Source organism: Lepidochelys olivacea (genome assembly GCF_965140295.1).
Source record: "Lepidochelys olivacea isolate rLepOli2 genome assembly, chromosome: 5".
Classification (NCBI taxonomy): domain Eukaryota; kingdom Metazoa; phylum Chordata; order Testudines; family Cheloniidae; genus Lepidochelys; species Lepidochelys olivacea.
This window is the reverse complement of record NC_140415.1, coordinates 125,181,579-125,197,177: the sequence shown is the minus strand read 5'-3', so window position 1 is coordinate 125,197,177 and position 15,599 is coordinate 125,181,579. Positions and strand designations below refer to the sequence as shown.

The 15,599-nt window shown below is 44.8% G+C and overlaps 1 protein-coding gene across 1 annotated transcript in view; it reads left to right on the top strand.

Annotated features, from left to right (window-relative positions):
- The window catches only part of SHB (SH2 domain containing adaptor protein B), a 148,724-nt gene that overhangs the window by 73,433 nt on the left and 59,692 nt on the right, over positions 1–15,599 (top strand). The window lies entirely within an intron of this gene.

Here is a 15,599-nt window from a genome sequence, read left to right as displayed (position 1 = left end):
AATTCCAAAGCGGTGACACAGATTGATCTGATTTTCCATTAATTTGATAAGTACATAGTAATTTTTTCTGAGATCAAGTAATTAAAGAAATTATACATAATGGGTTTTTCTTTAATTGAGGGATAGAGGAGAAGTGACATTCAGGGCTGTTCAACTGGGCAGAGTCCCCCTGTAGTTACCCCACTGGAAGGTCATATTTGAAGACATTTTTGTCATACGTTGCTTCGCTGGACGTTTCCTTCTAAACCCTTATTCACATTGGTATGTTGTCATGGACTGCAGCTCATTAATGGTGTTTACAGGAAAGAGACACTTGAAAATATTCTTGAGCAGCACCTGTCTCTTGACAACCAAAGTCTCTTCCTCTGTGAATGCTGTATAGAATCATGACATAAGAGTTCATCTCACACTCTAGCTTGTTAAACTCGAGATGGGAATTGTTATAACACAGTTGTCAATGTTACCATGACCGCCGAAGTACTGTGACCACCAGCACGCCTTGTACAGATTGTTCAAAGGGCAGCTTCCTTGCGACTAAAGGAGGATTAGCGTTTTCTCCTCAGTAATTCCTACAGAAGTCAAACCCTGGCTCTAGTGAAAAATGATATAGCCCTCTTTCCGGATTGTTGTAAAATGATCATCACTCATATTCAGCTGTTTGTTGCCCTGCCTTTATTCATATGGACATGGGTAGATAGACAATTATTTTGACTTGTTCTTTAAAATAGGTATGTGGGCAGTCTGTCCTGGATTTGTGCGAAGCTTTTGACTAAATATGGGGAAAAAAGGCACAAGACACTGAAAAGTAAACAGGGCTAAACAAAATAATGTCCCTCACATGACGGACAAAACTGCATTTGTTTTCAAAATCTCCTTTTGCTTGATATATGGAATCCTTCTTACTGCTCCTCTTTCTGTTTCCGTTTGATATTATGTCCATTTGGCAAAGGTGTTGTCCTGTGTTCCTAAGGAGGCCTAATGAGAAAACATGGCTTTTCTTTTTTGTTTATATGCAATCAGTATTCGTGCGGCTCTCAGTATTTTGACTAATTGCTGCTGTAGGGGAAAGCAGAGGAAGGCAAATGGTTAGATTTGAGTAGCTCCTGCATACACCACACACTTCTCAATTTCTTTGCATTTTTCAACACCTGTTTTAAAGAAGGCCCAATTTTAGTCTTGATGCCTGACTGTGCCCATCCTAGAGGAGTTTCTGGAACAAAATTCATTGCTTAAAAGGACACACAGAGCTCAGCTCCAGGATGGGTTATGGAGATGTACATGAAATGTTAAACTATTAGCAGGTATCTGAAAACACCTTCAGTAAATCAAAAATTAATTCCATCACCCACATCGTGGGAGACACAAGCTTTGATCCAACACCCGGGTTGCTGCTCCTCTGATCTGGTAAAGAATGAGTTTTGCAGAGGCTGGGCTTTTCAATAAACTAGACTTGAGTTTGGGAATGGAAACCAAAGTGTAGATTGACCCTGGGTCTTTACAGGGTAAGTCTATGCTGCAAGGGGGGAAAAAACCAAAACCCCCAGTGGTGACAAGTCTGAGCCCAATTGACTGGGGCATGTGTTATGCAGCTAAAAATAGCAGAGTAGATGTTCTGCTCCAGCTCTGAGACCTACTCTCTCACCGGGTTTCAGAGCCTGGGCACCAGCCCAGGCGGGAACATCTGTGCTGCTATTTTTAGCCCCATGGAGTGAGTCTGAGTCTCTTGACCTGGGCTCTGAGATTTGCTGCCATGGTTTTGGTTTTGTTGTGTTTTTATTTGCAGTGTAGATAGATGTACTCAGTGTTGGTTGCATGACATTGTCAGTGGAATTACTGCATCATCCTATCCCTGATGTGGGGTATCCAGGGGAAGCATTAGTTTATTATCTTGCATGGCTCCAGACAATAAAGTACAAGCGAGTCTAGGGACAAACTGGGTTTGGTACTGTACTGATGCAACAGGCTACCACGGAGTCCAGAGAACTGCTCGCTGGCCAAGCATCACCAGACGTTCTTAAACCAGACACTTCACATGAAGGAAGGATTCCTGCTCCTCTCCCTTTCCTCACTCAGGGAATGGATAGGGGACCTGTCTGGAGTAGCTGCCTAAGTGACTGGCATTAATTTATTCTGAAGAGCGGAAGTCTGCAGAGATTATACCAGTTTTATGGTAGCAATTAAAACTTCTGATCCAGCACTCATCTAATGGAAAAGAGGATATTGGGGGGGGGGGGGAAGGGAGAATATGGAATAAATGTCTGCCTTCAGATCACTGCAAAAACTAAAGGAATGCCCATTTTGCTTTCAAAACTAGGACTGTGGGAGGCAAAAGAATTCAGTAAAAAATCCTCTGCCCCCCCCCCCCCCCCGGTGAAAGGAATTCTCCTGGGTCGCAGTCCTGGGCATCACCATCACTCCACTCTGAGCACTTTGCCTGAGTGTTGTGCTGTCTTGACACACGCTTCACAGCAGACACAGATGGCTGGCTCAAGCCAATACCAGAGCAGGAAGCAGCTCAGCTGGGTGGGCTGAGTTAGAATGAGTGATGCCACTTGGAGCAGAACCTGGTCTTTGGTCCCTGCAGAGTGGCTAACCCTTCATCTTGTGAAGATAGTCCTAAGGCTCCTTTCCAGGCTAAGTTTGGGAGAAACAAGCAGTTACGTTCCCCTTCTCCAGCAGGAGAGACCTAAACACTTCCCTTCCCTGGACCCTAACTCTTTATATTTGGGGTGTCTCCTAAAGAATCCTCCTCTTAACCTTCTCTACGCCCATAGGTTGGCCCTGCGCATTGGGGTGATAAGAGTCAGGAATTGCACTTGAGGGTGAGCAGGGCAGGGGACAGTGGTTGTGCAGGCCTACCGAAAAGGGCTGAGGCCAGCTGAGCCTTCCAGATGTCTGTGCTCTCTCCTGTTCCTTTGACTCTGGTGCGAATCAACTCCTGAAGCAGTGCGGGGGGAGGAGGGTCTTGTCAATGTGATGTTGCAGTAAAGAAAGAGGAGGGGGATGGGAGAAGACTGTACTAAGAGAGAGGCTCATAATTGAAGGATTTTATAGAAGAATCAGTGACAACTGGCATACAGATAAAGAAAGAAAATCTGGACAGGACCCACGGGCTTCACTGCAGTTGCCAACAGTCCGTGATATTCTAGATTGCCCACGCACTAGTAGGTTTCGGGGAGGCTCTCAAAGGCACAAATGGGAGTTAGACTCCCCACTTCTAGCTGCCCTTTGTGCTTTGAAAATATCCTCTTTCCTCAGTGCTGTCAGCTTCCCCCAAGTAATCTAGACACCATTAATGACGGCTTCTTGGAGCAGCTAGTCCTGGAACCCACAAGGGGAGGCAATTCTTGATTTAATTCTCAGCGGAGCACAGGGTCTGGTCCAAGAGGTGAATATAGCTGAACCACTCAGTAATAGCAACCATAATATAATTAAGTTTAACATCCTGGAGATGAGGGGGGTGGGAAATACTGAAGATGCCCACCACAGTATCATTTAACTTCAGAAAGAGGAACTACGCAAAAATGAGAAGGCTAGTTAAACAGAAATTAAAAGGAACAGTTACAAACGAAATGCCTGCCAACTGCATGGAAACTTTTTAAAACCATCATAATAGAGGATCAAACTATATGTATACCCCAAAATAATAAAAAAAAAAGGACCAAAAAAATTCCTCCATGGCTAACCAACAGAATAAAAGAGGCAGATAGAGACAAAGGCATTCTTTAAAAATTGGAAGTCAACCCTTAGTGAGGAAAAAAGAAAGGAACATACATTCTGGCAAGTCAAATGTAAAACTATAATTAGGCCAAAAAATAATTTGAAGAACTACTAGCCAAAGACTCAAAAATTAATAGAAAAATTATTTTAAGTGCATCAGAAGCAGGAAGCCTGCTAATCAACCAGTGGGGCCACTGGACGATTGAAGTGCTAAAGGAGCGCTCAAGGAAGACAAAACCATTGCGAAAAAGCTAAACTAATTCTTTGCATCAGTCTACACTGCAGGGATGTGAGGGAGATTCCCAAACCTGAGCCATTCTTTTTAGGTGACCAATCTGAGGAACTGTCCCAGACCGAGGTGCAGGAAACACAGATGAACACGATTTGTTGGAGAAGAGTCAATGTGGCTTTTGTAAAGGGAAATCATGCCTTACTAATCTGTTAAATTATTTGAGGGAATCAGCAAACATGTATAACAATGATCCAGTGGGTAAAGTGTACTTGGACCTTCAGGAAATCTTTGACAAGGTCCTCACTGAAGGCTCTTAAGCAAAGTAAGCTGTCCTGGAGTAAGAAGGAAGGTCCTCTCATGGATCAGTAACTGGTTAAAAGATAGGAACCAAGGGGTAGGAATAAATGGTCAGCTTTTACAGTGGAGAGAAGGTAAATAGCAGGTTTCCCTAGGGGTTTGTACTGGGCCCAGTGCTGTTCAACATAGTCGTACATGATCTGGGGAAAGGAGTAGACTCTGAGGTGGCCAAGTTTGCAGATATGACAAAATTACTCAAGATACTTGAGTTTCAAAGGCATCTCACAAAACGGGGACTGGGCAACAAAATGGCAGATGAAATTCAATATTGATAAATGCCAAATAATGCACATCAGGACTGTTCAGCTTGGAAAAGAGACGACGAAGCGGGGACATGCCTGGTGTGGAGAAAGTGAAGAGGGAAGTGTTATTTACCCCCTTCATATCACACAAGAACTACGGGGTCACCCAATGATATTAATAGGCTGAAGGTTTAAAACAAACAAAAGGAAGTATTTCTTCACACATCACACAGTCAATCTGTGGAACTTGTTGCCAGGGGATGTTCTGAAGGCCAAAAGGATAGCTGGGTTCATAAAAGAATGAGAGAAGTTCCTGGAGGATAGGTCCATCAATGAGTATTAGCCAAAATGGTCAGGGACACAACTCCATGCTCTGGATGTGCCTGAGCTTCAGACTGCCAGATGCTGGGACTGGATGATGGGATTGGTCACTTGATAATTGCCCTGTTCTGTTCCCTTTGAAACGCCTGGCATTGGCCACTGTCAGAAGACTGGTTGCTGGGCTAGATGGATCAATTGTCTGACCCACTGTGGTCATTCTTATGTTCTTATCTCATAGGGTTTTATGATGCTTACCATCATTACAGTATCTGAGTGCCTTCCATGAAAAATCAATAGCAGTAACAAAGTCACATGAAGCCTCTGGCGCTTCCTCCCTCTTTGGGGGGCTGTAAAGACATTGTTGGGGTCTGGGGATGCTTTGGTAGAGTGTTGTAGGTTGGTTTGGTGGTTTATTTTTAGTTGGGCTTCCTGTTAAATCCTGAAGCATCCACCGATCATCCCTTCAGAACTTCGTTATGCTTCCCAGTGCTTTCTCTTTCGGAATAAGACTCACTAATAAGAAGGAAGAGGGGCTGCATTCCCATGTGTCTTTCCCTCCAGTCCTAGGCATTCTGCATGGATTGGAAAGCAATTTGCTTTGCTTAGATTAAAAGCTACCTATTGGTTAGAGCTCTCCATTGCAGTCTGTATTTTGGAAATGCATCCGTCTGTCCATCCACTGAGCAGATGGCCGCAGCACACCAGTGAAGCAAGCTTTTATATATGTGGTTAGAAATAGGTTTTTATATGTGAGGTTGGGCTGTAAGGCTCAAGTGACGAGTGATGTGACACAGAAAGTTTCACCTCTAAATTACTGGATTAAATCTAGTCCGGGTTGGGCGTAAGTTTCATGCATGTGCATGGAAGTGTACAAAAAACAGCAACAGTCTCTGCTCTCAGGAGTGGGAAACTGCACCAGTTCCAGGAGTTGATGGCTGGTCACGGAAGTTGCCAAATCTCAAGCATATACAAGAAATGCTGTGACTTGCACCAGGGTGCCAGAATCTGGTTACAAACAGGGGTGTAAATCTTGGCTTTTTTTGTCCATGCCACTGCAGCTTTATCAGTGGCTTGTCATTGGTTGCTGAGTCTGGGCAGATTCCCCAGGTAGACAAGGCCTGAGTCCACAGGAGCAAAGAACCCCTCTTCCCGGGCCTGATCCAGCTCCCGCTGTCCCCCATTGAGTCTTTCAGTGAGAACTGGATTGACCCCTTGTCTGTAAGTGGGCGTCCTCAATTATCTGAGCAACCACCTTTCTGAAACAGGATCATGATCCCAGCTGCCATTGGGAGACTTGTCTCTGGTAGGTGGGGCTCAAGAGAGTTGAGACGGACCAACACAAAATCGAAGTAGAGGCAGAGGCCGCACTGTTCTTTGTCACTGTGTTGCTTTAGTGGAGCAACATCTTGTCCAGTGTCTGCTGCTGTTTAGACTCTTCTTCTGGGGCTTATTCATTTGAAATGTGAATGCACATTTCAAAAGCTGCACTGTCACAATGGATGCATCAGCTGCACTCTTCTGCATGTCCTACTGAAGATGAGCCCCTTCCCCAACAAGTGCTTTCCAGGGGGCCATGGGACTCCCCTTGTTCAGGAACATGATTTTAACATGGGGTTGATAGACGGGACGGTGGATCCAGATGACCAGCAGGGCTAGAGCACAAGTTCATATCTATTGCAGTTTATTATTGGTCACTCATTGCCTATTTAATTCACCCTTAATCATTCAGAGACTTCCAATAGTAAACATCTTTATATATAGTTCATCTGTCTGCTTTGAAAATTTGCTCACAGAAATACGTCTAACTTTTGGATGATAAAGCTGTCTTCTTTGTCTTTGATGCCAAGAATCCTGCAGCTAGAGGTACTTAAATATTCATGTTTAACTGGTGAGGACAGTATTACATTGGTATTCAGTCTCAGATGGATAAGATTTTACATATTATGCAGCAGGTACAGGCAGATTTCCCTCTTTCTACTAATAAATACCCAGGAGGCTAAAAAGCTCGATCCAGCTCTCCTGGGAGGAAATTCTGTAAAGGATAGTGTTTTGGTAAGTGGCCTTCAGTTCTCCCCAGGACCGCCTTCCTTTCTCTTCGTTCTTCATATAGGTCCACAGTCTAAGAGGAGTGGTGTACTCTGAACTCGGAACTGGGAGACAAGACTTCCTGATTTCTAATCGCTGCTCTCTGTGGGATTGATCCAGCAGAGTGCTTTTAGTCAGGTATATGGCGAATACTTCCGTTGCAGTCCCCTCGTGAGGTCTATTCAGGTGCTTAAAGTTAGGCACATGTATAAGTACTTCGCTGGATCCAGCCCTTCGCTCTCGCTTAAGAGGCACTGGTAGCAGTCTTCATGTGAAAGAACCATAAAATCATTGCAAAGTATTTTCAGCAAGCAGCTCAGTAAACAGGGTGTGGTTAGTTTAAACTAACTGCTTCACTCCAGCCACCTCACAAAATGCTCAGGCCAAGAACCTGTCACTTACGTGGTAGTTCATTGCCATTCATGGGGACAACTAATATTTATAAAGCAGTATTAGATTTGATCCTCGTAATGTAATTCTTGATGTGCATTTTTCATACTCATCTAGAGCTTTTGTTTCTCTTGTTTATTAGTAGCACTAAAGCCATAAATAGCAGTCAGCCCTGCGTTATTTAGGAAATTATTTCCGAGGTTAGCTGTTCAGGAACTTGTACTTTGTAGCAGTTTCATTTCCAATGTGTTATCTGCACTGTCTGATCTAGTTGAACAAAAGCTGGCTAACCAGGGTTTTTGGGAAACCAGCTGAATAATTGCAATAGAGCAGATAAGGTTGGGCTTTAAACTATGCACTAATGTGGGAATCTGTGGCAGGAAATGAATGGGTCTATTTGTCTTACTTACAGCTGATCTATTTGGGTCAGTACACTTTAGAATCTGACACAACTGTTGAGTCAGAGCAGATTTGTCATGCCACAGCTGATTAGTCTGCTGGTTAATGTGTCTGTGTTTCATTACCCTCTATCTCTAATTTCTCAGTGATGCATGCAAAAGTGACTGTGTGCTGTCTGATTGATAAAGCAGTGTCTTAGGCAGGCATTTCCATCAGGGATGTTGGGGAGTCTCAGCATATAAAATGTTGAAAAACACATTCTAGCAATGTGGGGTAGCAGGACTAGAGCTAGCCACATGATTGATTACTTTTTTACACAGATTACAAACATACTTAACGCTGAGGCTGTGGCAGAAGCCTGGACGTGTAGGAGCTGAAGAAGAGCGCTGTGTGTGTGTGGCCTGAACGCTTGTCTCTTTCACCAGCAGAAGTTGGTCCAATATAAGGCATTCCCTCACCCACTTTGTCCCTTTAATACACTGGGACCAACACAGCTCCAACAGCTCTGGAAATACACAGACAAACTCTGGGGCACCTACAGTGCAAAGGGAGTGAGAAGCATCATTGCCCCGTGTATGTAGGGGTCCCTGGCAGGTTTAAACTGCCACAGCAGACATTCCCCACCCCACCACCAGCACCTCCAGTTTAGAAATGTGCCATGGCTGGAGCCTGGCACACTCCAGCACTCCCCGGGAGTCAGCTGTCAGGCCTGGTATAGATTGACCCAGACCGTCAGGGAGGCATCACTGGCTCTTTGGCAGTCTGCCGTCACCTCCCCCCTCCCCCCCGCCTTTTCCCCATGGAAATCTTGGCCCTGGGGAGAATTCTGGATGCAAAGTTCCAGAGCATTCTTTAGCCTGAAGTCTAGCCACTTGCACTTGTGGTTTGGTGATTGTTTAAATATATTTGAATTCACCGTGTTGCACTTTCCAACGTTTGGCATTTGAAGCGAAACGCTCTGGTGTCTTTCCTCCTGCACTGTGCATGGGCCCTCTACTGTTGTTGATGTGATGCACGGGCACTGAAGGTAGAATAGAGCCCAGTAGGCTCTGCAGCCCCCATGCCTTGCCACACCCCTTGTAAAGACTGCCCCTTTGCTTGCTGTTGGATATAGCACAGCTTTTGCCTGAAGTGTCTTATCTTCTTTTCTTGTAATGATCGCCGCAAAATAAATACACGGAGAGGGGGAAGAGTTTTACCTCACAAACCCTAACAGCTTTGATGGAGCAATTAGCCTCTCTCTTAAATAAACATTTAGTGTCATGGAATATGTGTGTTGAAGCTTTCACTGAGGAGCGCTTGGCTGACCAGCTAACATTGTGGAGCACTCGCCAATGTGGTACTGTGCTCCAGTGAAAGCATTTTCTTGAGGAAATAGAAGCATCTCAAACCAGTACATTAGTTTGTAGCCTCCTTAGATGGCACGACCAAGTGTCTGCTTAAATATATTAGAAGTTCCCCCCACTCCCTCTGGCAGGGCCTGCGAGCCTGCTGGGCAGTGTAAGTAAGATCGGAGGGAGGGTTCCACCTCTGGGCCCTGGCCTCTTTTCACCCAAACTGGAAAAGAGCTATGCAAAGCCTTTAGCTAACGGGCACAGCACCAGCAGGCTTACTCCTGTCCTGAGCTGGCTGAAAGGCTGTAATGTAAGCACACGGGAGGCAGGGACAGGGGGAGAGCGCGGCATTTGGGGTAGCCCAGTAGGTATCTGAGTAGCCCTGTCTGAGCTGGAGAATGTTTATAACCGGCCAAGGGGTTTGCTGCTGCTGCTGCCCATCACCACAGTATCTAAGCCCCTTCTGTGTAAAATCAGGAGCAATAGCGAAGTCCCTAGTGGACTCCATGGAGTGTCTGGCACTTCTCCCTTTTTGCAGTAAATCTCTACTTGGGATAGGGTGTGTGTGGTTTTCTTTAAATTGTATTTGATTGTGTTGAGCTTTTGGGGTTGACTTATTCTGAAGGCGAGGTTGGCTGGGCTTTTTGGGCAGAAGGAGAGCCCGTGTAACTCTGTGCCTTTCCTAGTTTGGAAAGGCCTTTGCGAAGAGGAAAGATCTGCAGTGTTTCCTAGGGGCAGCCAGAGTCTGCCTTTTATCTCCTCTGGAAGCTTGTTCTAGTCTGGGATCCTCTTGGCTGAGAATGCCTTTTTGTCCCCAGCTCTTCCACGCTTCGCTCGGGGTTGTAGGATTTGTATGGGCCCAGAAGAGAGCAGCTGCCTCGGCGGTTCAGAGTTCCAAATTTGGTCTTTGATGCAGCTCTTTGGTTGACAGTGCTGTTGTGGCTGTATCTCACTGTGGGGCTGGCGGACCGGCTGCTCATGCTGTTTGGTAGCAGAAATGCTTGGTGGGTTTTGTATGTTCCCCATTAGTCAGCTGCACCAAAGGTGGCAAGACACCTAACCACTACTTGTTGTTGTTGTTGTTTTGTTTCCCCCTCCCCTCTTCTCCCCACCCCTATGGGTAAGTGTGTTCCCTATGAAACACAAATCACAGTACTGGACCTGCCAGACTGACTATAACATCAGTTTCACTTTGGGGCCTTCAGGGTGATGTCAGAATGCTGTCAATGTCTGTTGTGACCAATGGGAATAACATTGAAGCACCAGTATAATAGGCCTTTGTGGCATAGGTGTCGTATCATCAGGACACCAACACATTGTGCATGGAGACACAGCTTCAGTTTAAATGTGGCACAGTGTGCAACACGGATCAGACAGTTCGCAGTCCTGGTAGGTCCATCCTTTGCTGCAACCGTAGTCCAGATGTGATATTTTTAAGGCATCAAGATTCATTAAAGATACGACAGGATGTTTATTGCATAGTACCACTCAGTGCAGATGCTGGTACTTGGAGACAGCTGTTCTTCTTTTGCCAATTAAATGCTGATAAGCATTTCCTTGACTTCAGGGTACCTTCAATACTGTGCCTAGTACAAATATTTACATAAAATACTGAATTGTGCCTTAATCTGTATTTCATTGTGTTAGAAATATAAAATGAAAAGTTTCCTGGACTTGTTTCAATCAGACATAAACTTTGGAATATTTCCAAGGGTTTTAATTAATGTTTTGCAGCAGTGTATCAGGCTAGATTGAGCTATAACTATTTAGTAGTTACATTATGGAAATATTTGGCTCATGGGTAGAGGAAACAACTTCCCTTCTCCCACAACTGGAAACGAATGTGTTTAGGGTTAGGGACGGGGCTACATTTTTTTGATCTGCTCACTTTCAGTTTCCTGATCTCTTATTTTCAGCGTGAGTAAGGAGCTGTATAGATTCCGGAAAAATAGCTTTGTTATCTACTCCATTTACTTTGGAGGAGGAGAAAATGTTAGTCAATCAGTCTTGTTCTCGGAAGGCACAGTGCCGGTCTCCAAAACAAAGAACACTTTCCAGTTTTCTTTAGATAATGTTACTTCTCTGTTTGCAGGGTTTTTGCTGCTTCCCTATTTAACTCCAAAAGTATTCCCTCAAGTAAGAGGGTACCATGGGAATGCTGCAAATACTTAAGTTGTTTAGTAATTTAGGCTACTGAAAAGTTTAAGAGCAACTTTAGTGCTAGTGTATCTGCTACAGCAGTTATCTGCTTCCTGTTGATCGTCGTAGCTCTCTATATTGTATGTATGTTTCTTTGTCAAAGAGGAGTTTGGCAGTTGGAAGCCATAACCATTTTAGCTCAGCCTGTAGGTCACATAATCTGACACTCCTGAAAGTTCTGAATTCTTTTAGCTTGCTAGTCAGCCTCTGAATTTCACACAGGAGCTTGAAAACCTGGAGCATGGCTCTGCTAGAACCACTAACTGCAGAGAATAAGAATTGCAGGTAAGTTTATTCTTCCCATTGTGGTGACTTTCAACCTGCTAGCAACAAAAGTGACACTAAGTTTCTTCCATTGAAACTTCAATTCCCTATACTGCTGTTGAATTTTATTAGCTTAATAAGCATAATTCTAGAAAAGTGCACTTCAGTATTGAGATCAAAGGGTAAAATTAATAAATGAGAAAATCAGGGCATTAAAATTTGTTCTTCAAAGAAAGCAGAAAATAATCTATATCAAGCTTTAACAGCCTTTTGTTCAATGCATTCTTGATTGCTCTTGCTTCTGTTTGAATGAAAAGATCCGTGGCCTTGTAATCCTCAAAGCCAGACTTCGAAAAAGCGGAATTAACACACTTTCAGATTCCTTGGTCATTCCAAGAATTATTTTAGTGCTTAGAGCTGTAGTGATTACAGCTTTCATGAAAATCCATAAAAAGTGCCCCAGCACAAATGTTCTGCCTCCTACAAATAGCGAATACTTAAGTATTCCAGTCCTGGCTGCGCTGTCAGCGTGCATCTGAAGCTTTTGCAGCAGCTTCTCCGTTCAGCTTGCTGCTGACGGGGAAAGTGCGTGTGATTTAACTTTGAGACAAATCACATTCTTGTGTAAATAGTCATTTGACATGTTAATGAAGACTGAAATTCAAACAAATTAAAGGGATCTTAATATTTCTCTGCTTGCATTAGTGCCTGGCTTCAAGTGGAAAACCTTTCTGCGTCAGGGTTCAGACACATGTCTGTTTAATACTCGTGTTCTCTGAGTAGAAGGCATGAAATAGCAACCTGCCAAATCCTTTAATAAGGTCATTTTTCTATGAATTTGCTGGTGCTTTGTAAAAATAACTTTTGACTTAAAACGTATGACTGCTGGCTACTGCCTTTCATGGGTTCCTATGGGGTTAATGGTGTCTGCAGCACAAATGCAGGTACAGATCATTGTTCTCTCTGGACTCTTGGTTTTAGGAAGATTGTCCTTTGTAGTCTTTGAATACAAAACACATTTCACATTTTAGTAAACTGCCAGAGACGCTAAATATGGCTGTGATTTTAAAGGGGGTGAGACGCTTGTGGTTCTGATCCAGCAAGGGTCAGGAGTGTATTAATAGTGTATAGCTGAGTGCAGCCTAGGTGATCTTTGACAGGGAGAGTTTTCTTAATGTAGAATTCTGCCCTTGAGCAAAAGTCTTTTACAAAGACACACTTTCAATATAGGCACTGAAGAGTCACTGTATTTCACTATGTAAAAGTGCTAATGATGTGGAACGACACTTTCCTCATACACTTAAGATGCTGTAGAAGAACTAGTCAGATAACTGTTTTCTCGGCTTTGTTACTGTTACAAAGGTGGGAGTGTAGTCTGAAATCCACGGCTGTGCATTATCTGGAACTGTGTAGTTTAGATGCATCACTGGGTTTCAGTATGATTTCCTTCACGCTTATTTGCATCTTGACTGTATGAGTTAACATTGGAAATGCTTCTGCCCAGCAGTGAAGTTGTTCTTCCATAAGTAGTTCTGAGGATTTATTTTGAAGTATTGTTTTTAACAATAAACTCTTAATCAGTTTTCTTTTTGTATGTTGGAAAGTTGGATTATGCAGTTGGGGTGGTGATATTTGCAAGTCTTTGTTGATCTATTAAAAATAATCACTTTTCAGTAGTGAAGTCCAAAATTACGACGGGGCCTTGGAGGAGTAAATTTTTATCAGTTAATGTTGATAAGCATTGATTTCACCGCACGCGCGCACACGCGGCCATGAATAACCGTTATAATTTACAGATAGGCAAAGTCAGAAAACTGCTGTTTGGGAGTTTGATGTAAGGATATTTATGCTCTCTATTTTGAGCCAATGTTAATAACTTGTGTTTTACAATTAGAAAGCTTTAACTTTTTGAATCTCAGCATCCCCTGTCATTAAATAATTGTCTGACCAGCCCTGCCCCTGTGTTGTTCTGTAACTGAGAAAAATACTTTGAAATAAGCATCCATTATATGTAGATTATTACAGATAATAAATAAAAATGGAATTCTGTGACGCCGGATTGTGATTAATGTGGGTTCATGATTGTGTTTTGCATGTCCCTGGATTCCAAGGCCAGAAGGCACCATTGTGATCAGCTAGTTCAGTGGTTCTCAACCAGGGGTCCGGGGCCCCTGGGAGGCCACAAGCAGGTTTCGCGGGTCTGCCAAGCAGGGCCAGTGTTGGACTCACTGGGGCCCAGGGCAGAAAGCTGAAGTCCCGCTGTGTTGGGCTGAAGCCCGGGGCTCCGAACCGTGCCACCTGGGACTGAAGTCGAAGCCTAAGCGACTTAGCTTTGTGGAGACCCCTGTGGTATGGGGCACAAGGCAAATGCCCTGCTTGCTACCCCCTAATGCCGGCCCTGGCTTTTATATGCAGAAAACCAGTTGTTGTGGCATGGGTGGGCCGTGGAGGAGTTGTAGCGTGTTGCGGGGGGGGGGATCCTCAAAGTAAAAGGTTAAGAGCCCCTGAGTTAGCCTGACCTCCTGTATAGCACAGGCCAGAGACCTGCCCCACAATCGTTCCCAGCACAGAGCTCTTAGAAAAACATCCCACCTCGATTTACAACTTGCCAGTCATGGAGAATTTACCATCATCTTGGGTAAATTGTTTCAGCAGTTAATTCCTCTCACTGTTAGGCTCTCTTGGAGAGGCCAGAGTAACCTTTTCCAAATGAGTAACTCTGCAGGGCTCTTCTGTTTGTTGCCGTGTTTGCTCGTTGTGATTCCTGCTCAGGGTGTTGTGGCCTTTACCAAGTACTTGAGGTCTGTGTAGTCTAGTAGGAAAGTGAATGTCCGGCTTTGAACCTGATGGCTACTGCTGCTGTACAGGAGCTGGCTCTGCAGAGCTTCTTGGGGCCTCCGGTCTGACCTTTCCCTTTTTCAACGATGTCTGGCCCAGCAGAGATGGGGCCCACAGCTGCAGTTAAACTCTTGAATCCCAGGCAGGGCAGAGGAGACCCCTCCTTGCCTCGGTGCAGGACCCTGCTCTCCCTGCAGTACACATTGCTTTAGATCAGAGCCTTGGCAAGCTGGGAGCCAGATGTGTCGGTGGCCGTATGGACATTTTAAAGGGTATGTGCAATAAAATACCCAGATCAGAATACTCCCCCTACGAGCCGTCTTTGTACTCAGGCAGGAGAGGATTTCGGTGTGAGATTGGTCTTTCCATTTCCAAAAACTGTTTCCCAATGTGCCCTTTCTTTTCACTGCAGTAGAGCTGACTGTTGTTGTCCGTGTACTACAGGGAAAGCCGAATGTAAAGACTGTCAGTTATCTTACATTTGGAAGATCTGAGGCACACTGCATGCTCCCACAGCCCATACTGAGAATGCTCAGGTGGCCCAGGGGTGCCCTTTGCAAGAAGCCGAGCCAGTGGGTTCTGCGCCGCTTGTGCAGGGAAAGCCCCTGGCGGGCTGGGCCGGTTTGTTTACCTGCCATGTCCGCAGGTGCGGCCGATTGCGGCTCCCGCTGCCCGCAGATCGCCGCTCCAGGCCAGTGGGGGCTGCGGGAAGGGCAGCCAGCACGTCCCTCCGTCCGCGCTGCTTTCTGCTGTAAGCCATGCACTGTAATTGACAGCGCTGTTTGCCCTAGTCAGACTTCTCTGGAGAGGTTTTTTTCCCTCTAAAACGAATCTCACAGAAGGACTTCGGGAGAGACATTGACAGGCAGAAATGGGTGTCATGTGTCCAACTCTCATTGGCTTTCCAGGGGAGTAAGGTGCCAAATTCCCATTGGAGCCTTCAGAGCTCTCCCTTTGAACCACTGCTGCATGGGGTTGATATGCTTTTTCCTCAGAGAGCGGAAATAGTGTAGCCATCCTGGTCTGTCCCGGATTTCATCTCTTGACTATAATGGCGGCACTGATGGAAAACAGCAGCCATCAATTTCGTCTGGGAATGTTCTGTAGAGTAATAGGCAGGGATGGGCCTTGTGTATTTGAGTCCTTCAATTGATGTTTCCTCCTTTAAAGAAATACTATTGTAATGCTGCTGCTAAGTAGTAATGTCTGTAACTTGTA